The sequence below is a fragment of the Triticum urartu genome, chromosome 4 (assembly GCF_003073215.2).
Source record: "Triticum urartu cultivar G1812 chromosome 4, Tu2.1, whole genome shotgun sequence".
In the NCBI taxonomy this organism is placed as follows: Eukaryota; Viridiplantae; Streptophyta; class Magnoliopsida; order Poales; family Poaceae; genus Triticum; species Triticum urartu.
Window position 1 is genome coordinate 390885184 of NC_053025.1, and position 23560 is coordinate 390908743.

Genomic DNA, 23560 nt, shown 5'->3' on the forward strand with positions numbered 1-23560 from the left:
TTCGCTCCATCGAACTTCTTTCACAAATCAACTGACCCAAATTATACTACTAGTACGAACGTATTAAGTACATTAGGAACACGAAGATACGAGCAGTAGTACCAACTGCAAGAAGAACAGTAGTAAGACATAGTACTAGTACTACTGTACGTACTAAAGAGTTCAAATAACGAGAAAGAACATAAACATAGTTCTGCTGGGGCCTCAGCACAACACACCCTTGAAAATAAACTAATAAGAAACTAGTCTGCTTGACACTACAGTAGAACCAGCATGAGCGACGGCACTGCCACCTACTTGGAGTCCGAGTCCACGTCCTCGACTTCGTCCTCGTCCCTCTTCCTCTTCCTCTTCGCCGACGCTTCTTTGCTTGAACCGGACACTGGGCTCTGCTTCTTCATCCAACCCTTGTAGATATTTAAACAAAGGTAGGCATCCATTGCTGCGTACAGGATGTGATCTTCATCTAATGTCTTCGACTCCCATGCATGATGAAACTCGTGATGAGGTTTCTTCAGTTTAGCGTATGAAGGATCAATCATGACTGCTGGCAGGGTCAGCATTGAAGGTTGAGAGGAGGACACCAAGCTTGCCTTTTGAAGATCGAAGGGCTGGCCTACAACAAGACCTATCCGACACAGGACGTCACTGTCGTTCTTAAAGCCTACAGTAATGAATTTCACTCTTTTGTCCTTGAGGAAGTTCTTAAAATCCTAGCACTCAACGTCGGCATGGCATATGTGGTAGACCAAGCAAACGTTATGTATGCAAAATTGGATCACGGCGGGCTTCTTCATCTCTTTGTCCTTTAGATCCTTCTCTCGTCCCAGGACTGTGGTGTACTCAACATCTAGCCCAGCGACCCACTCATCCATTGAACTGTCGAACATGCGTAGGAAGCGAGCAAGCCATGCTTTCACCGTCTTGGATCCACGTGTGTAGATGACGATGAACTGATCGCTGGTGATGGCTCTAACCTGGTACTCAGCGGCGACCATGGAGATTTGGGAGGCCATGGATTTTGGAGGAGGGTTAGGAGAAGTTGAATTGTTGTACCCCGCAAAAAAAACTTGGAGCGAACTAATGTGAAAGGACGGGATGATTGGGAGCGAACTGTTGTAAGGTAGAAGACGAGGACAAGTAGGGCGTGCGAACGGCGTGGGGTTGCTGGCTTGCCCGGTGGATAAACGGCTGCAAGCCCCCAAAGAGTTCTCGAGAACTATGCGGGACCCACTAGATGTCATGTCTACTAGACCCATATCGTAGGCCTGACGGTATAGCTTCTGCCTGTTCACATGCCATGCCGGCGCGTGGATGTAACTTCACTTAATTCCGTCAAATGTCGCACCTCCCACGACCTTCGCCTCCCTCACGCGGTCGCGCCCTTTGAGACTTCGACCGACTATAAATGAGGAATTTTTTGCCTTTTTTAGACAAGCAATTTTTTTGCCTACTCCGCATGCATGATACTCCCTCTGGTCCTTTTTACTCCCGTCAACCGTTTGCAAAGTGTTTGACCAAATTTATACTTTTTTTGAACACCACCTTATATTAATTAACCAGACACACCAGTACACTCATTCGATACAATATTCACCACACAGGGTGGTACGTTATTTACAAGAATACCATCTAATCTATTGTCAAAGCTATACTTAGCGATTAAGTGTGCCACCTTATTGGCCGAACGGCTAATCTTTGACAATTGAAGATTGTTGATCAACTTCGAGATGCTTAACGCTTTCATCTTCTGGTCACGCATAGCAGACATGTCAACGCTTTGACAGGCATCAATGAAATCCCACGACCAAATTTATACTAAAAATATCAATATCTACAATACTCCCAAAACACTTAGGCGCGGTGCATTAACTTCTACCTCGTTTCTTGTTTCTTGACATATCAACCAATAGGTGATGTGGGTGTGCATGCTTTTAATGACTTGAGACTACCAAACACGACATGCAGTGGTTAGTTCATTGCATGCAATGCTATTAATTAGCGAATAAACATTAAGATCTCTCGTTTTCCCCTCCTCCTTGGTCACAGTGCACAATCTAAGACGACTTGCTCACCTAGACGGAGGGAGTACTGATTATAATGAGTACTCCCTCCTTCCATCTATATAGGGCCTAATGCGTTTTTCAAGACCGCCTTTGACTATTGATAAAATTAATACTACATGACATGCATAATGTGAAAAATATATCATTGAAAGATCCTTTCACATACGAATTTGATGATGTGCTTTGTGTAAGTTGCATGTCATATATTATTGATCTAACATTTGGTCAAAGTTTGCCTCGAAAAACGCATTAGGCCCTATATAGATGGAAGAAGGGAGTATAAGAACTACATTTTATAATGAGTGTAAAAATATTGATTTGACATTGTGAATGTTGACACATTGTGGATTAGTTTTTGAAGTCTGCAAAAGTACTCAACTAGTGCTGTCGTTCTCCACAAAAAAATGTGTTTACCAATGCATGCATGAACTTTAGTTACTCTAACCCCCCTCTCTTCTTTAATTCTTTGCCACATTAGCATGTTTGCTATTCCCGTGTGCATGATACCAGCTAAGATACCACCATTATGGCCAGCCTTAATCATCGCATGCAATAATTTAGTGCACCTTGAAATATGAACATGTGTGGGGCGTGTTTGTTTTTAATGACTTGAGACTATACCTAGCCCGGCATGCAAGATGACTTATTATGCACCGTTCCCCATACCTGCAGGAAGCTCGTTCGTCTCCAAATTTTTTCCTCTCCATGTGTGGAAACAATATGCCTGCCAAACTCTCCTTCTCCCTCCGGCGGTCCCACCACTCCACCCCATGTGAAAATTTTTGCATGCATGGCTCTCCTCCCCCCACGCTCGTCCAATCCGTTGTGACCAGCAATATTTCCACCCCTTCGCTCCCCCGTAATTTACTCCAAAAAATATGCCCACGTAGCTGTTACTTAACTGCAGGTGCATTCGGTCACTGACATATGGGCCCAACAGGGGCCTGGCCCACATGTCAGTGACACAACTGGACCGGGAGTTAAGTCAGTGCAGCTCAGTCCATATCTTACGTAGGTGTGCCATTGCTCGCTATAAATACTGTGCCTCCCACGACATCTCTATCTCCTCCCTCTCACGTTCACGTTCATCGCTATCTCCTCCCCCTCCCTCTCACGTCAACCACCATGGCATCACCCCTCCCAAGCCCTAGGAGCCCCTCGCTGCACTACGCGGACGGTCACGCGTCGCCGTTCCGTTCCTTGCCGCCACTAGTCGAGGATGACGCGTCGGTGTTCCGCTCCTCGCCGCTACGCGACGCGTCGCCATTCCGTTCCTCGCTGCCACTAGTCGAGGAGGACGTGTCGGTGTTCCGCTCCTCGCCACGACGCGTCGAGGTGGACGCGTCGGTGTTCCCAATCTCGCCAGCACGCGTGCCGGAGGACGCGTCGGCTCCCCGCTACGAGGAGAACGCCGCGCCGCCCGCCGAGCCCCCAGCCTTGAGGAGCTTTGGAAAGAAATGGATGTCGCCTTGTGGGAGGCTTTGCCTCCAGTAGAGCGCGCCAAAATAGAGGCGGAGAAGAAGGCTGAGGAAGAGAAGCGCACCGCGGAACAAGCTGCCTGGGAGGCCTATGTCGCGTCCGAGAGATTCAGGCAATTGGCTCTTTGGCAGAAGGCTCGTGCGAGGGCCGTGAGGGTGGCGGAGGACGCCCGTGCCGACGCCCTGAGTGCAGTCGGGCCCAAGCGCCTCATCTACGCTTGGCGGTACGTGGACCGGGTGCATGCTTCCAGCGAGGACGAGTACGTGTTGGCGCCGGATCACCACACCGGTGAGATCGCGCTCGCCCGCCGGCAAGCCGCCAATCAGCACCTCGCAAGTTGCGAGGCTGAGGAAGAGGCGTTGTGTCGGCGTGCTGGGAAACGGCCGCGCACCAGGGCACTCGTGGCGCGCCGCAAGCGCTCCTGCGAGCGCCGTGGCTTTTAGGAGGAGTATAATTTTTGTTTCGTAAGGCGATCTCATTAGTTTTGGGACGCAAATGATAAATCCCGAACGTTCAGGAATTTTTAGCGTCCTTAATTAAGTATGTAAAAGGGAAAGTTTGGAAACCTTGTGTATTCGTACGCATTTTGCAAGTACGTGTATATAGCACAAACTTTACTATATACTATCGCAGGAAAAGAATTCTATGAGACCAGGTCTCACGCGAGACCCATCCTGATGGATGACACGTGGCATTCACAAATCACAAAGCATCTATAGTGCATTAGGACGGGTCTCACCTGCTAACCGTGAGACCTGGTCTCATATAATTTTTTTCCACTATTGCACTACACGTATCTCTCGCTATATGCTTGCAAACTGTGCTACTCCCTCCGTCCAGGTCAATAAGTCATCTTCGGTTGTGCATCGTGACAAAGAAGGAGGGAAGACTTATACACCTAGATGGAGGGAGTACTAGTATTACTTATGTACGTGCAAATGCACGTTTTAACATTACGATGCGGTTTTTATAAAAGTAGAAAAACAACACTAGTCAAGCTTGTGAAACGATTCAATGCAAAACAAATGCAAAAATGCTCGTTTGATTGTTTACTTTTAGCTTCCTTCTCTGTGGTTATTTCTCTGTCGTACTTTGTACGGAGTATCTCATTGGTTGGAAAGGCATGCAAATTCCCAAGCCGCTTCCTACACCCTGTATCTCACTGGTTGCCGGCGTTGACGTTGTCGCCCATGTCGTCGAGGATGAGGTTGCCGAGGTCGGGGAAGAAGTCGTCGTTCGCAACTAATCATCTAGACTAGCATAGTAGTAGGATACAGAGTAGAAACATGAATTTTACCACGATTTCGAACAGGAAGGACAGAAACACATATGGTGCAACGGGAGCAGCACCGTTGGCGTTGAGGTTGTCGCCCATGTCCAAACACCACGTAGACACGGTGTTTGAGCACGGTTCGTAGTCGTTCCATGCTCGGGCATTGAGGTTTGTAACTATTTTAGATTAGAATATACTACTCCTCCGGTGCTAGTAGTAGAGCAGAGTCCTACTCTACTACTCTACTCAAGCAAGTTAGGGCATAGCATTGTAGGGAGTACCAGTACTGTGATCACTCAAGCAAGTTGTCTGGCATTGACATGACCCTACGATGTTGGTATGTGTCTCGTAAGTCAAGCGGCGTGCTGTAATCATCATCACCTGTCCACTTCCCGCAGCACATATTCGCTTCTCCATCTTTGTCCGCACATAATCTCGTCCAATCTTCCATCCCCGCTAAGGCGTCTCCCCCCTCGTCCGAAACCCAAGCACTAACAATGGCAGAACCGAGCAGCGTCCACCGAAAGAGTGGCTGGAATTCGCTCCCCACGGAGGTAATCAAGCTCATTGTTTCACGTGTGGACAATCTCAGTACCATGCCGCTCGCCGCGTGCTCGTCGGGGCTGTACCGTTTACTCAAAGCCCTCAGGCCGGAGCTTTTTAAGCCAGCTCCTTGCTTGCTGATGCCGCCTGATCTTCAGAAACGGCGTGTCATGCAGCATAACGATCGTAGGGTGGCGAGCATCAACCCCCTTGACTGCGATCCGATCCCCGTCAGCGTCAACTACATTAACGGTATGTACTGGGTCGGCATGAACACGTCTTGGATGGTGCTCGTCGACGGTCACGATAGCTGGATGCTCGTGGAGGTCTACACCCGGCGATTGATCCCCCTTCCTTCGATTAACACTGCACTGCTTTGGCACTGCAGCCCAGAATACTCGGAATCTTACAGTAGCCAACATGATACCTTGCTCAAGGTTGTAATCTGCCAAGTGCCCACAAGATCTGCGAATTATAAAGACTTCAGGCTAATTGCGTTCTTCAACCGCGGTCTCGCCTATCTGACAGGTCACTGCAGTAAGTGGATAAATCTGCACGTCCATTGTAGGATCATACATCCTCCATGGTTCTCTGATGCCATTGAACACAAGGGCTTCATTTACGCTGTCGACTCTTTCTATGGCTGTACGTATTGCTAGCCTACTCCAGTCATCGCTACAAACGGCTGTTACAGCAATATGTTACTTTCCTATGATATCATGATGGCTTGCTTATATTACTGTCAACATTTGCTGAAAAATATTCATGCTCATAACATGCTGTTCTTAAGATTGACTAAACCAAGAGCCCTTTTTTATTTGACTCCAACTTGATATGATGTTGTAGGCCGCCTGGTGTCCCTACCCTTCCTAATCCCAGAACCTTTCAAAGAAAAGCGACATGGCAGTTGCAGGTGGTTCCTGGCTCGATCAGACGATGGTGAAAGATTGATGACCATTCGCACGTACCGGACGTGTTGTTTCGCGGAATACAATCATAGTCACTGCAAGGTCTTTGAGCAGGATCCCAGCTTCTCTGGCCTTCAGGAATTTTTGACTGGAGGCTGGTAAGTAGCCTTGGTACACGCTCTCTGTTTGTCAGACTGAATTATCCGATTAACCAGGAGATAACCGATGGCAAGGATCATGATGGCAGCGCGGTTTCGTTCATCAGGCAAAACTGTGTGTACACAGCGTACCATGCGTCTTTGCATGCACCATACCCTGATATGTGCCGCCACGCTCTGCAGCCCAAAGTAGGAGAGAGGGTCGCAAGTATCAGACTTCGACCTGCTGGCTGGAGTTTCCCCCGTCAGGCACCCATCTGGTTCAAGCCGTCAGCCAATCTCCATAGCTTAATAAATAGTAACGTCTAACTGAGCCAGTTAGTTAGATGCGCACACTTGGTGTAATAGGATCTTTATTTAGTTTGATGCATACACTTGTTCTTTTTTGGTAGCCCTTTTGTAATGATGGCTGATGTTTGGTTTGGAAGAGAGAGCTGCGTCTTCACTGTTCTAGCCTGCTTACTGCTTCTGTTGCACCCCCAGCCCTGGTTGCTGCTGCTGTGCTGTTTTCAATGTACAATCAGTAGTATATTTCGTCTGTTGGTTGAATAAATGTGGTGTTAGAACGACAAACACAATGTTTCGGAAGTCGTTGCACGGTTCGATCCTTTAGTGCCCCTACCGTACGTAGCGCATACTATTTATCGTACGGAACACATTTTTTTTGAAACTCGGAACACATTTTCCACTTGTTGATAACATGCAGCCCACTGATGAAGGCCCAATAGAGAAGCCCATAATTAACTGGAAGGGAGGCTCTCACATGAATCCGGCCCAGGTGCATGCTCATGGTCCCCTAAACATAAATAAGTAAGTAAATAAATAAATAAAGCTAAATGCTCATGCACCAGTTCTTTGGGAAAATAGGTAGCCGAGTGTTTCTTTTTGAAGAATACCCAAGCTAGGCCTATTTGTTTTCTCCGAATTACTGGGATGCAAATCTTTCAAGACGAGGAGGGATGCATTCCGGCCTGGCTTAAGAGTATGGTCAATGTCTGTTAAAAGTAATATCAAAAGGGGTTGAAAATTCCAAAAAAATTATAGCAAATGGGATATAAGTTTCTTTTTTGTTTTTGTTCTTCACTGATATCTTATACGTATTTCATTGGATTTAACATGACATAGTACTAATTTATTTTTAAATTTGTTTTAGTATGGCTATTAATTTTTGGATTAAGAATATTTTGTTCCCCAGCAAAAATTTGCGAATTTTCAAAATTTCCCACATATTTAGTTAAGTTTTTGACCCTAGTACTGACCAGAAAATGGCCAGCAATTCTAAAAATGGAAAACGGGCTGCAATAAATTCCATATGAATTAGCAAATGAATAAAAATTATAAAAATAATAGCAAATGGGCTGTACACGCCACAGATTTCGAGGCTGACTTGTTTACTCAAGGCTTTGTCAGTGAACACACGATTCTAGCAGCAGTTAGTGTTGGATGTCCATCCAACGGCCGACATGCTTCTTCAATCTCTGATCTTCCTGCTCCAGCCGCCTAAACTAGCGCCGGCGGGACTGCCTGCTCCCTCCTCTTGTGGCCCGCTGTGATGCCGCGCAGGCTTCCCCGGCCCACCCTACTCCCTCCGCTGGCCTGGCCACACGCAATCAACTGCCTCCTTATTACGCGAAAAAATGATTCCTCCCACTGACATCTGGGGCGCACCAGTTGGGAGGCTGACCTATGGGCCTACTAAGTTGACGCGTACGCATGGCTTGTCAACTTAGTCAGTAAATGATTCTAGCAGCAGTAACCATTGGATTTGAATCGAACGGTCCTGCTGCTTCTTCGATCGCTGCTCTTCTTGCACCAGCCGCCCAAACCAGCGCCGGGGAGACCGCCTGCTCCTGCCTCTAGTGGCCGGCTGTGCTGCTGATGAGGCCTCATCGCCACCTACTACTCCCACCGCTAGCCAGGCCCTGCGGCGACGGCAGCCTCACACCGCAGCCGAACCAGTGAACCCTCGTACTCCTCTCCGCGTAGGCATCCACTGCCGCGTCTTCCCCGGCTCCGTGTCGTCCCCTTCCTAGGCCTCGCCGTCGTCCACCGCCTTGGTGCTCTTGGCGCGGCGTGGTCAACGTGGTCAACGACATTCCATCAGAAGAGTACTGTACGTGGAGAGGCTGACAGCTGGGTCCACGGCCACAACCCAGTTTTTTTGTGATTTGCCAAGTAAGTCGCTTTGTCAGGCCTGTTGGGCAGCACATCTTTCAAGACGAGGAGAGCTTTCATTCGGCTGGCTGAGAAAATGGCCCATCAGTAATGCTAACAAAAAGAATATGGGCTCCAAAGAAACCTTAATAATTAGCAAATGGGCTGTAAATTATTAGAAATAATGGCAGATGGGCTGTATGCTATTTTCCACAGATTTGAGGCTTTCCTAAAAAAAAGGTTGACGCACAAGCAATGACTGTTGGATGGCCATCCAACGGCCGTCGTGCTTCTTCAATCTCCGCTCTTCCTGCTCGAGCCGTTCAAACAGGCGCTGGCGGGACTGCCTGCTCCCTCCTCCTCGCGGCCGGCTCTGCTGCCGCGCAGGCCTCACCGCCCCATTGTACTCCCATCGCTGGCCTAGCCATCCCTCTACTCACCCACACCTGCTGTTATTCTCCAGCGGCGGCAGACGAACCAGTAAACCCTCGTACAGTCGTACTCCCCTCCGCGTGGGAAACAACTGCCGAGTCTTCCCTGCCTCTGTGTCGTTCCCTTCCTAGGCCTCGCCGTCGTCCACCGCCCTGGTGCTCTCGGTGCGGCCTGGTCAACGTGGTCAACGACCGACATGCTTCTGAAGTGGACTTTACGTGGAGAGGCCGACAGCTGGGTCCACGGTCGCACGCAAGGAAATGCCTCCTTATTACGCGCAAAATAATGATTCCTCCACCTGACATCAGGGACCCACCGAAAGGGCCTCTGTATTTCGCGAAAAAAACGTTACCGCCGCTGACAGCTCGGACCCACCAGCTATATCTTCTCACGCAAGGAAGTGCCTCCTTATTACGCACAAAAATGAATACTCCCCCTGTTAGCTGGGACCCATTATAGTGGCAGGCTGACTTGTGGCCTACTAAGTTGACTGGGATGGAGGGCTTTGTCAACTTAGTCAATATGCACGATTCTAGCTCCAGTGACCGTACGATGTCCATCCAACAGTCGTAGTGCTTCTTCAACCTCTAGTTTTCTTGCTCCAGCCGCCCAAACCAGTGCCGGTCGTGACTCATGCTCCTGCCTCCCGTTGCCGGCTGCGATGCGGCGGAGGCCTCACCGCCCCCTACTACTCCCACTGCTGGCCAGGCCATCCCTCTACTCACCCACACCCCCTGTTATTCTGCGGCGACGGCAGCCTCACACCGCAGTGAACCAGTGAACCCTCGTACTCCTCTACGCGTGGGCATCCACTGCCGTGTCTTCCCCGACTCCGCGTCATCCCCTTCCTAGGCCTCGCCGTCGTCCACCGCCCTGGTACTCTCGGCACGGTGTGGTCAACGTGGTCAAGGAACGGCTTCCATCGGACGTGGACTGTACGTGGAGAGGCTGACAGCTGGGTCCACGGCCGCAGCAAGGAAGTGTCTCCTTATTACGTGCAAAATAATTATACCTCCACCTGATAGCGGGACCCACTGGATGGGCCACCGTATTTCTCCCCCCTGACTGCTGGGACCCACCAGCTACATCTTCGCACGCAAGGAAGTGCCTGACAGTCGGGACCCACCTGGTCAAAGCGTACGTAGCGTTGTCATTCTGGTCACGAACGTGTACGTACATATATACTGGTTAATGTAGAGGCGCGCACGTGTCGTAGTAGAGGCGGCCAGGGTGCAAGAAAGAAAATACGGTCACGTATGTGTACATACGGGCGGGGTCTCGAACGCCTACTTGCGCATACGTATGGCGAGGGCTCGTGTACATGGCTGAGTCGGAACAGAGAAACTGCGTCGTCGTCGTGTTCATGGGGAGGCAAGGGAATGCGTCATGTTCATGGGGAGGCAACGGAATGCGTCGTGTTCATTGGGAGGGCTTGGACGGAACATGCAATGGAAACGAGGCCTGGCGTACTGCAAAACGGAGGAAACGACCTTGTGTTCGACCGGCCACGTTCGAAACGGGATCCTGTTCGTCGGGAGGGGTCTGGCGTACCGCAAAACGGAGGAAATGGACCTCCTACGGTCAAAATGGGGGTCCTGTTGATCGGGAGGGGTGTGGCGTACCGCAAAACGGAGGAAACGGACTTGTGTTGGAGCGCTACGGTCAAAACGGGGGTTCATCAGGAGGGGTGTGGCGTACCGCAAAACGGGACTCCACGGGATACTGTTCATCTCCACCGTCGACCCCCTCCAGCCTCTACGAGCTACTGTTCATCCACGGGCTCCTGTTAATCCAGCCTCCATCGCGTGCTACTCCGCTGGCTACTGTTCAACCAGCCCTCTCCACGGGCTCCTGTTCAACCACCCCTCCACGGGCTACTATTCATCCTGCCCTCCATCGTCTACTGTTCATCCTGCCCTCCACGGGGTGGTCCTGTTCATCCAGCCCTCCACGGGGTCCTGTTCATCCAGCCCCAACCGGCTCGATCGATTGGGGTCCTGTTCATCAAGAGGCAACACCATGAGGTCCTGTTCACCACCCCCACCGGGAACTGTTCATCCACCCCCCCCCCCAACGCTCACTGTTCATCCAGAGACAACATCGATCGGCTTCAGTTAGCAGCAGTAGCGAAGGAATCGCTCGATCGGGTTTAGTTAACAGCCATCGATCGATCGCTCGGGTTCAGTAACGCATAGCCTACAGTGCAATCGCTCGGGTTTACTTAGAGCCCAACGCCTCGCTTGGGTTCAGTTAGAGCCAACGCCTCACACACGCGCGCGTACGTGTACGAGGGAAACGCGCATTGCTCGGCCCCCGACCTCCCACCGTAACCGGAAACTCCCCGAAATTTTCCTCGCCCTCGCTTCTACCACGGTTTTTTCCGTCATGGATGGCCCAAAGAATGTCATGGAGATGCGTCTCCGGACCGCCCAGGACGAAAAGCCCATTTTTCTGTCATGATTTTTTGTCATAGAAGTAGGAGCCCACCACATCTATGATGATACCGGGGTTTTTCACAATTATCATCATAGAAGTGCCATATGTATGACAGAAAAAAATTTCGTTCGGCCCAAAATGTCACGGATGTGTCTTTTTTTTGTAGTGAATATTATTCATATCTATTTCAAAACCGAGCTCTGGCACCTCTACAAATCCCTGTGTCGGTGTACTAGAGTAGGGGTACCCTAGTATCCCGAACTTGTGCACGGGCAGTCACAGCATCCCGCGGCAAGGCTTGCGGGGCGACCGCCAAGGTCCTCCGTGGTTCCTTTGGAGCCATTCAAGGACAAAGTATCCAAGCCAAGGCATTTCAAGACCCCGGCAAGAGGATCTTGCCGGGAAGGCCAACCAAGGCACCTTACCACGACGCGCCACGCGTCCCGGCAAGGCCCGGTGAGCGACAAGCTCCCGGACGCGACAAGACAACAACCGCGGCAGGGCGCTTGCCGCGGCAAGGCACCACTCTGCCCGCGCTCCAGCACATCCACCAACGTGTCACTCTGGGACCCTTCCAGGCGTACGTGGCGGGAGGCTGTGCAGCCTGCGGTGCGTGGTGGCAAGCGGCGCTGACAAGATCGCCATCGTGGCGAGCGGTGGCATCCCTGACGGTCCCTTTTGCACTATTTAGGCGACACAGACGGGCATTTAATGCCCTTGTCCCCTGCCGTCAGGGTTAGGTATGATACACTGTAGCAGGTAGCTGTACCAACCGCAGCACCTTTCCATTTTTACCCTTCTCTACGTTGCCACCTGTCGGTGACCCCTTGAGCATATAAAAGGAGGCCCATGCGCAACGTAGAGGGGGGTTCGGAGAAACAGAACACTCACGCTCGGTCTCGTTAGCTACTGGTGTGTACTGTAGCACTCCGCGCTCCCGAGAAAGAACTCAATACAAACCACAAAGCAGGAGTAGGGTTTTACGCATCCGTGCGGCCCGAACCTGGGTAAACTGCTCGTGTGTTTCGCCTCGATCTGCTCTTTGTGCGACCTCCGCCCCCGCCGAACCGAAAGGGACTCGGCCCGCCGGTCCCATAGGTGTTTGTGGATCAGTCCCCCGACATCTTTGGCGCGCCAGGTAGGGGGCGTCAAGGTTGTGTGAACCAGATCCGGCGTTCACGCGAGCTAGATCTTCATCGTCTTCATCGACATGCCGCCGAAGAAGAAGGCTTTGGAGGCGGCTGGTCCGTCCGCCCCGCTACCACCGGAGCAAGCGGCTGATGGGGCAGACGCTGGCGGAAGAACGAGCGTCGACGAGGGAGCTCACGGTGCTGCCAGGTCCAAGGACAAGGCTGCGCTGCCCATCGGCGGCGTAGCCGGCTCCCACAACGACCGGGCACACTCCAAGACCTCGGCGTTCGTACATGCACCGCGCCAATCTCAGGAGGCGCGGGACCGGCAGCGTCATGGTGCTCACGGTACCATGCGTTTGCTGGACCAAGATCGAGCTGGCGGATCTCGGAGTGCTCAAGACCACCATGCACGCCAACCTGCTGGCGCGAGCGAGACACGGTCGCCTGGACGGGATACTGCTCCTTCTAACATAGTTAGAAGTCCGAGCATATCCCGCTCCTCGCACCGTTCGCCACCACCGCCCGCCACTGCAGCAGAAGCTTTGGCGCGAGCTCAACTGCTCCTGGACTACCCTCCAACAGCAGACAAGATCGACTACTGGAGGGCCACCATCCAGAGTCTCATCGGCTTCGCCAACGGCGACACTCAACGGCAGCCAGGCACGTCGCAGCCGCGGCAAGTCAGCCAGGCACGAGCCGGTGACTACAAGACCGGTGGGGGTGCAACCACTGTGCACTCTCCGCCCCGAAGGCCAAGATCGCCGACTCACCGGATCCACCTCGACAGCGACTCCACCGCGTCATCAGATCCACGAGCTCGTCGCGATCAGCGCCAAGTTCTTCACGAACGATAGCAAGAAGACACTCGTACTCGCATCGAGCGCCGAAGAGAAGTGCGACGTCAATCAGACCAGCGCGCTGGGCCCTCTGTCGACATGCATGCGCCAGGGGAACCAGGCGACTTGCCATACGCGGTAGGTTGCCCTGCGTTCACTCGTGAGCTGCGGCAAGTCCAGTGGCCCAGCATGAAGAATTTCAAGCCAGACGTACCAGAGAAGTACGACGGCAAGTCGCATCCGTCGGAGTTCCTCAGCATCTACACCATCGTGGTGCAGGCTGCCGGGGGGCGGGACGACAAGATCCTTGCCAACTACTTCCCGCTGGTGCTCAAGCCCAACGTCAGGTCCTAGCTCATGCACTTGCCGGACAACTCCATATCCTCCTGGGCAGACCTTTGCCATCAGTTTGTCGGCGCCTTTACAGGCGGCCACAAACCTCATGGCCAAGAGAGTGACCTTCATCTGCTCGCCCAGAAGGAAGGAGAGCCCCTGCGCAAGTACATTCAAAGATTCAGCCGTGTACAGCACAACATCCCAGATGTCCACCCTGCCGCGGTCATCAGCGCGTTCCATCAGAACGTGCGTAACCGCAGGATGCGGGGGGAGATGGCGATGTGCAAGATCAGAGACGTCAGTGAGCTGTATGCCCTGGCCGACAAGTGTGCACGTGCTGAGGAAGGGAGGAAACTCCCCGGAGAGAATGCAGGAGCAGGAGGATCTGACAGCGAGGATGCTGCCCCGGCAAAGAAAAACCGGCGGCGGAACAGGAAGAAGGAAGGCAAAGATGTGCTAGTCGTTGAGCAGTCCGGCAATGAAGGTGGCGCCAAGAAAGCCAAAGTTGGTAGCTCTGGCAAGGAGATTGCCGCATGCACCAACTGCCAGGCTGTGGCGGTCGCCGACAAGCAGGACGGCACCGACAAGCAGTACTGCAAGATCCATCGCACCAAGGGCCATGACCTCCAGAGCTGCAAGAAGGTCGAGCAGCTTGTCCAGCAACAAAAGGCTGAGTACGAGCGACGAGACAAGGAGAGGGCCCAAGGAGGTGCTGGAGAATCTGGCAAGAAGCGCGCCGGCCAGGGAGGACGCCGCGGCAAGGCCAAGCAGCGGCAAGGAGACAGACCTCCTCGCGGCCGCGACAAGGATGAAGACGACGACGACGAAGACATGGATGATGCTGAGACCAGTGAGCAGGAGTTCCAGAAAGCCACAAAGGTCTTGTGCGTTGACGGCGGTGCTTCTCTGCATACTTCACACCGCCAACTCAAGCAGTGGGTGCGGGAAGTCAATGCGGCGGAGCCACCTGTCGAGTCACGCAAGCTTCTGAAATGGTCCAGCACGCCTATCATCTTTGATATTGAGGACCACCCTGATCGCACAACTGCGGTCGGGTGCTTGCTGATGTTGGTTTCACCAACTATCCGCAACCTCAAGGTCACTAAGATGTTAGTTGACGGCGGGGCCGGCTTGAACCTGATCTCCTCCGCGGTACTCCAGAAACTCCAGATCCCTGACAGCGAGCTTGAAGAGACCGGCACATTCCATGGAATTAACTCGGGAAGGAGCAAGCCGAAGGGGAAGGTCACGTTGCCAGTAACATTTGGCAGCAAGTTGAACTTCAGGACTGAGAGAGTCACTTTTGACGTTGCCGATATTCCATTGCCTTACAATGGGATACTTGGCCGTCCAGCACTCGCCAAGTTCATGGCATCCTCTCACTACGCATACAACATGCTGAAGATGCCAGGCCCGATAAGCGTCATCTCTGTCCCTGGCGACAAGAAGGATGCTCTTATCTGCGCCGACAAGATCTACCGGGAAGCGGCAGCCGCAGCAGATCACAAGTCACTTGCCGTTGAAGCTCCCGGGGGGAAGAAGAAGACCAAGTCCGGCAAGAGTTCTGATGCCCACTCCGGCAAGCGCACCTCTTTGGAGTGTTGTGCTGCCGTCGAGGACGCACCATTGAGCTCCACTGGTAAGTGTAAGAAGACAATGGCAGCTCCGCCAGAGACGAAGATGTCCGCCAAGGAGGACGGCACTGGTAGTACCTTCACCATCAGTGCCACTCTCGACCCTAAATAGGAAAGCGCGCTCATTGCTTTCCTGCGGGCGAATGTCGACGTGTTTGCGTGGCAACCATCTGACATCCCCGGTGTTCCCAGGAAAGTAATTGAGCACCACCTTGCCGTTTGTCCTCATGCACGGCCCGTCAAGCAGAAGGTCAGGAAGCAAGCAGTGGAGCACCAAGAATTCATTGCAGAAGAGATCAAGAAATTGGAAGCAGCAGGCCTTGTCAGAGGAGTGCTCCATCCTACGTGGTTGGCCAATCCTGTAGTCGTGCGCAAGGCGAATGGGAAATGGAGACTTTGTATGGATTTTACCGATGTTAACAAAGCTTGTCCCAAAGACCCATTTCCTTTGCCGCGCATAAATTGTTGAATCCACGGCCGGATGTGACTTGCTTTCATTTCTTGACGCATACTCAGGATACCACCAGATCTTCATGGCAGAAGAGGATGAGGAGAAGACCGCATTCATTACTCCATGTGGCACGTACTGTTTCATACGGATGCCTTTTGGATTAAAAAATGCTGGTTCAACATTTGCAAGAGTAGTCCATGTCGCTCTTGAGCCACAAATACACAGAAATGTGGAAGCCTACATGGATGACATAGTGGTCAAGAGCAAGGACAAGGCAACTCTGATCCAAGATTTAGACGAGACCTTTGCAAATCTGCGCAAGATCAGCCTCAAGCTCAACCCCGAGAAGTGTGTGTTTGGAGTCCCTTCCGGCAAGCTTCTCGGGTTCTTCGTATCTCAGCGGGGAATTGAAGCCAATCCCGACAAGATCAAGGCCATTGAGCAGATTGAAGCACCAAAGCGCGTCAAGGATGTACAAAGACTTGCCGGTTGCGTGGCTGCTCTCAGCAGGTTTATCTCTAGGTCTGCTGAGCGCGCCCTGCCGTTTTTCAAATTATTGAAAAAGGCAGGTCCAATGAAATGGACTCCGGAAGCGGAGGCTGCACTGCAAGACTTGAAGAGATACCTGTCCTCCCCTCCAATACTTGTCGCACCTAAACCACAAGAGAAGTTGCTGCTGTATATAGCAGCAACCAATCAAGTGGTTAGTGCTGCGTTAGTAGCAGAGAGGGAGGCATATGACGAGCCAGCAACCACGATAGGCGCATCCAGCGACAAGCAGGGGGCTTCCCCGGCAAGCTATGGTCCCGACAAAGATAGATCTGCGCAGATGCGTGAGGAGATACAGAAGAAAATGGTGCAGCGCCCAGTTTACTTTGTTAGTTCCCTTCTGCAGGGGGCTAGGTCAAGGTACTCTGGCGTGCAGAAATTGCTTTTCGGCCTTCTCATGGCCTCGAGAAAGCTGCGCCATTACTTCCAAGCACACGAGATCACAGTTGTCACTCGCTTTCCGCTGAAGTGGATACTACAGAATCCAGAAGCGACAGGCAGGATTGTTGAGTGGGCACTGGAATGGTCAAGCTTTGGCCTCAAGTTTGAGAGTACTTCAACTATCCAAAGCAGAGCATTGGCAGAATTCATAGCAGAATGGACGCCAACACCAGATGAAGAAATTCTAGAAACAAGCATCCCCGTCAAGGAAGCGAGCAAAGAGTGGCTGATGTACTTTGATGGTGCCTTTTCGCTGCAAGGCGCCGGCGCTGGCGTGCTGCTTGTCGCACCCACCGGAGAGCACCTCAAGTACGTAGTCCAGATGCACTTTCCCAAGGAGCAAGCAACAAACAATACTGCAGAGTATGAAGGCTTGCTTGCCAGTCTCAGGATCGCGGCAGACCTTGGGATCAAGAAGCTCATTGTCAGGGGTGACTCGCAGCTCGTCGTCCGCCAAGTGAACAAGAGTTATCAGAGTCCGTTGATGGAAGCTTACGTCGACGAAGTGAGAAAGCTAGAAGAGCACTTTGACGGCCTACAGATGGAGCATGTTCCAAGAGCTCAGAACGCCATTGCCGATGGCCTATCAAAGTGCGCCGCACTTAAGTTACCTGTGGAACCAGGGATCTTTGTGCTCAAGCTGACTCAACCGTCCGTAACGCCATCAACTGGACAGAGCAAGAAGAGGAGGTTGATTTCTGGTGACTATTTTCCGGCAGAGCTTCCCGAAGCCGCCGCCAAGAAGGTCCCCAAGATCAACGCCAAAGGCGCTGAGGAGCAGTCTGCTCCGGCAAGCCCTAGGGTTTGTTCCGTTGAAGCAGAAGCTCCCGACAAGTTTTGCTCCGGCAAGCTTGCCGGGGAACGTCAAGCTCCGGCAGAGCCGCAGGTTCTCGCCATAGAAGCGGATGTTCCCGCAGCAGCAGATTTGCCTTTAGTCCTTGTTGTCGAGCCACAAGCTCCAGCATGGGCGCAGCAGATTGTCCGTTTCCTTCAGACAGGAGAACTTCCCGAAGAGCAAGAAGAAGCGGAAAGAGTAGCCCGGCAGTCAAGTATGTACCAGTTTGTCGACAAGACACTGTACAGAAGAAGACTCAACGGTGTGAAATTGAAGTGTATTCACCGGGAAGGCGGACAAAAGCTGTTGGCAGAGATACATGGAGGAATATGTGGACACCACATTGGCGCAAGAGCACTTGTCGGCAAAGCATTCCGGCAAGGTTTCTTTTGGCCGACAGCCCTCCAGGATGCAACTGCACAAGTAACCAAGTGTGAAGCGTGCCAGTTCCATTCCAAGCAGATACACCAACCAGCTCAAGCTCTCCAGATGATCCCTTTATCCTGGCCATTTTCGGTCTGGGGGCTCGACATCCTCGGCCCCTTTCCCCGAGCAGTCGGGGGCTTTGAGTACTTGTACGTTGCAATCGACAAGTTCACAAAGTGGCCGGAAGTGGAACCAGTGAGGAAGGTGACAGCGCAGTCAGCAGTCAAGTTCTTCAGGTCGATTGTTTGCCGATTCGGGATCCCTAACAGGATAATCACCGACAACGGTACGCAATTCACGAGCCGCACCTTCATGCAGTACGTCCAAGATCTTGGTGCCAATGTCTGCTTCGCTTCTGTTGCTCACCCGAGAAGCAACGGTCAAGCGGAGAGGGCAAATGTTGAAGTGCTGCGTGGGCTCAAGACCAGAACTTTCGACAGGCTGCACAAGTGCGGAAGAAACTGGATCGAGGAGCTGCCGGTGGTTCTTTGGTCGATCAGGACGACGCCAAATCGAGCCACTGGCCAGACACCTTTCGCTCTAATATATGGAGCAGAGGCAGTTCTCCCCACGGAACTCGTATACGGGTCACCTCGAGTGCTCGCCTATGATGAGCTTGAGCAAGAGCAGCTGCGACAAGATGACGCGCTACTCCTTGAGGAAGACCGTCTTCAGGCTGCTGTGCGAGCTGCTCGCTACCATCAAGCTTTGTGCCTCTACCATAGCCGCAAAGTTAATGCCAGAAGTCTCGAGGAAGGCGACCTTGTTCTTCGGCGTGTTCAGTCCGCCAAGAATTCCAACAAGTTGACGCCGAAGTGGGAAGGCCCTTACCGGGTGAAACGAGTCACTAGGCCTGGCGCTGTCCGCCTTGAGACCGAAGATGCCATTTCGGTGAGCAACTCCTGGAATATTGAGCATCTTCGTAAGTTTTACCCATAAGGCGCGGTTGCCGGAACCTATTCCGGCAACCACCTTTTGTACAAGTCTTGCCGTTGTTGCATGTAATCCTTTGTACAAAGCCGGGCGCAGACCCCGTGCATAAGTAAAGCTCATGTGCACCGCACATCTTGTCAATTTCATGCTTTCTATTTTTTGCATGTGTTATCTGACACTTTGTGCAGCACCTACTCCCCGGTAAGCAATAACGAGCCGTAAGGCTCCATATCTTTATTTTCTCTTCTTTCTTTTTTCTCAAGGAAAGGAAGGTTCCCTCGCCCACAAGTTAGCCGGGGGGGAAAGGAGAAGATAATGGTATGGACCAGGCGTCGTTCAAGAAAGTTTCGCCTTGCCGGGAAGCAAACAACAGAAAAGCTAAGTTGCCAAAATTTGAGCAATCAGATTTTTAAAATTTTTAAGTTATCTCCCTTGAACGACCGCACTTTGTATGGAAAACCTGTGCGCGGAGGAACCAACTCGTAGCTAGTTGCGCCCTTATTTTGTTTCGAGTCCGCTCAACAACTTAAGTGAGCTGCAACTAGTTGCGACAAGGTTTCTTGTCGGTAGCGGCACCGCCAGCAGGCTGCTGACGTTCCGCACTCAGCGCTCGCGGCCAAGGTACCTGCACCGGCAAGTTCCCTAAAAGCGTAGGGTAAAAAACATACAAAGGGAGGAATCAAGTAAAGGGAATAACGTCGCAATCATTACCCGGAATAGAGTTATATTACAAAGATAGCTTGTCGCGGCTCTAACAGATTGTTTTCATAACATGACAAAGAATGACAAGAAAAGAAGAAACGGGCGGCCTAGTCTACGCGATCGCCCTCGATCCTCTTGATCCCGCTCACCTTGTCCACAATGGGTGCGACAAGGGTCTTGAGCGCCTCCAGATCAGCATCCGACGGCAGGGTCTTGAGGACGTTGGTGAGATTGAGGCTCGGATTGCGGAAGACCACCTTCATCAACACTTTCTGAAGAGCTCCCGTGCGGATGTGCTGCAAGGCGATTAAGTTGGGTAACGCCAGGGTTTTCCCAGTCACGACGTTGTAAAACGACGGCCAGTGAATTGTAATACGACTCACTATAGGGCGAATTCGAGCTCGGTACCCGGGGATCCTCCACCCCCAGCTGCACCAGCTCCCTGTCAATATCTGCGGCAGCACTCACGAGGCTCTCCGTCCAGTGCTCCACATTTTCCCTGAAAGCGTTCTGGGCGGCGGCAGCACTCTCCAGCAGCGCCTTGTCGGCCTCGATCTCCTCCTTCAAGGCCACCTCCTGCTCCTTGGCGCCGTCCAGCGTCTTGGTCAAAGCGGTCAGCTTCAACTCAAGATCCGCGTTGGAGTCCTTGGCGGCGCTGAGCTCTTTGCCCTTCTCGGCGAGATCGGCCTCCAGCTGTGCCACCTTCGTCTCCAGCTCCTTCTTGGCGGCCTCGGCGGCTGTGGCAGCATCCTCCGCTTGCTTGAGGGCTCCGCCGAATGTTCGCTCGTGCGCGGCAAGCTCCTCCTCGTGGGCGTCAAGGTTGACCTTCCGCTGCGCCAGCTCGCCCTCCTGCGCAGACAGCTTCTCAGCGGCAAGCCGCTGTTGCTCTCTGACTTCAGCCTTCTCGAGGAGGAAGGCCTTCCGCGCTTCGGCGAGCTGCTCCCGCTCCTCCGCCAGGGACCGGAGGGCTTCCTGGTGGAAACCTCGGAGCTCCTCTGCGCGCTTCTCGATGTCTGCTCCCGCCTTCGCGACAAGCGCCTCGCGGGATTCCAGCTTGGCTTGCCGCGCGCGGTAGAGCGACAACAACTTTCGCAGCAGCCGCTCTTCCTCGGGCTCGTTGCTGCTGCTGCTGCTCAGCGCGTCAACCAGCGTCAGCCCAGCGGAGGCGAGCACCTCCCCATCGAAGATCTCTCCCTCGACCGGCGCCCTGGAGCTTGACGCCCAGGGGAGGTTGATGAAGACGCCATCGCCGGCCTTCAAGTAGACGCCTGGCTGGGGCTCTTCGGAGCCTGGCGCTGCGGCAGCGGCGGACGGGTCGGCGGTCGACGTAGCGCCTAGCGCTCCTGCGGCCTCAGGGCCGTCAGTGCGATCGCCAGACCCCTCGCCAGTTGCTGCGGCGGCAGCCTTGGCGGCCTCTGCGCCGGCGGGATCGTCAGCACCGGCTGCTTCTTCAGCGACAACCTCGGTCTCCATCGGCTCCGTAGCAGATGGGTCTGACAGCCGGAAAAGGGAGAAGAGTCAAGCAAAAACCCAAGAAGATCAAAAGAAGAAGAACCCAAGGGAAGTCTTGCAGCGAAAGGATTACCTGTACCGGGTTCTGCAGTCGTGGTCTCCGCCGTCGGGGGGCTGCTGGTGCTGTCCCTTGCCGGAGACTTCTCCCTTATCGGAAAGCTCTCCCTTGCCGGAGGACTCTCCCTTGGCTCCTGGTGGGGCTGCTCTGCTCCTACGCAAACCAACAGTCAGATATCAGCAAAGACAGAGCATCCATGCGCACCTCACAGCGGAAAGCAAACCATATACTTACGCTGGGGGCTGCTCTGGAGAAAAGTTGCCGGGTCCGGTAAGGTTGTCTCGGGTGCACCCCCTGCTATCGCAGTGGGTTCGTCCTCGATGACGATCACCGGGACCTTGGAACTCTTTGCTGCTCTCTGGGCCAGAGTCCTAAAGAGGAACAAGTTCAGAGTAAAGCAAATGAAATACAAGACAAACGGCAAGAATTGAAGAACTACAAGTACAACAAGAGAATCTTACTCTTCTTCTTCTTCCTCGTCGGAGCTGAACGCGGAGAAGTCGAAGTCTGGCTCACGTCCGGCGCGAGGAGGCGGAGGAGTGGTTTCCCTTGGCCGCTTGGCGGGAATAGTGGCGGTGGTCTGAGACGACCCCGCTCCGGCTGCCGCCGCGGCGTGAGAAGCAGCAGGAGCAGAAGCGGTGGTCCGGGAGGGCCCCGCTCCAGTTGCCATCACAGCGTGAGGTGCTCCCGCGGCAACAGTGCTTGCCGCGGTGGAGCGTGTCGCGCGGCGCGGCGGCTGTTGACTCGCTTGCCGCTCCGCTACGTCCCGGGCCTTGCGGAGGCGCCTTCTTGGTGGAGATGGAGGCTCTGCTTGCGGCGAGCTGCCTGAAGATGAGGAGGAGGAGGAGTTGATTTCCAGCGAGCCGCTCGTATCCTTGGCGGGCTTGCTCGACTCGATGCCATGCCCGGCAAGTTCTTTCTCGCCGGCGGGCTCCCCTCGCTCGGCACGGCTTGCCGCCTCTGCTGCCTCTGCCTCCTCCACGGTGAATCCAAATTCGCCCGCGGCTTCGGCTGCCGCCGCCTCTTCCAGCCTAGTGGCGATGCGTGTCATCTCCGCATCAGTGGTGTCGCGGGTGAGGCTGTCCTTCTCGTCGGGGCGGATCGCCACTTCTACCAAGCCATCGAAGAATTGCTGCACGACGTCGTCCGCAGGCTCTTGCCAAGTTGGGACAATTCCATGCGAGTCGCACAGCGGCATCATTGCACGGATGCGGTCGAGCGCGGAGTTGTTGCACAGCGGAACGACGCCCCCCGGCAACCTGAACACTTCGGGGTGTTGGGGGTCGTACTTGAACAGCTCCTGGAGCATCGCGTTAAGCTCCAGAACAGTGAAGTTGAAGTTGAGGCCCGGCCGCAGCCTCATGATATCCACCGCATTCTTGAACTCCCAGGCGGGTCTCCCCCGTTCCTGCAGGGGGGCGATGCGGCAACGAAGAAAATCTGCGCCAACAGCGCCTACAGTGAGCCCGGCAAGCCTGAGGCGTAAGATCCGGGTGACGGCAATCTTCAGCCTATCGTCTTCCGGGGCCACGTCACTCCAATTGCTGCCGCGTGCTACTGGGGTTTGGCGCTGGGTGGTAAATGGCTGCGGGTTCTCCTCGTCAATCCAGCACCAGTCTGCTCTCCATTCCTCCCACTTGCCGCAGAACTCTCCCTCCAGATAAGTTTCCTTCTTGCCGGCCCTTGAGATCCAGGCGATTCCGCCGGATAAAGGCTCTCCTCTCTCTACTCGGGGTATAAAGAAATGGCGAAAGAGGGCTACATTGGGATGGACTCCGACAAAGTTTTCGCAGAGGTGTGTGAAAACTGCCATGGTCAGAACGGCATTGGGGGTGAAGTCAAGGAGGTGGAACCCGTAGGTGTTCATGATATCGCAGAAGAACTCAGAGAAGGGCGGGCAGAGCCCGCAGTAAGAACAAGGCGAAGAAAGGGTATCCGTTTGGAGCCGTCTTCCAAGCGGCGGCGGGAAGTACCTTCGTGCGCGGATGCGCTCGCGTCTCCGTCGACCAGAAGAGGTAGTAGTTCTCCCTCAGCTCCCTGGCGGCAAGCTTGGGGGGGAAGACCGCCCGCTCCTTTCGCAGCGCCGCAAGCCGCTGCGCCTCGGTCGACTTCACAACCTTCCCCTTGTCGGCTTTCGGAGCCATGGCGGAAGTGGTGGAGGAGGTCGACGGCGTTGGTGGTGCTGGTGGCGATGGGGGGCGGAGCGCTGCTCTCTTTCGGCTTTGGGAAGACAAGGGAGCGGCGGAGATTTCCGAGATTGAAGCA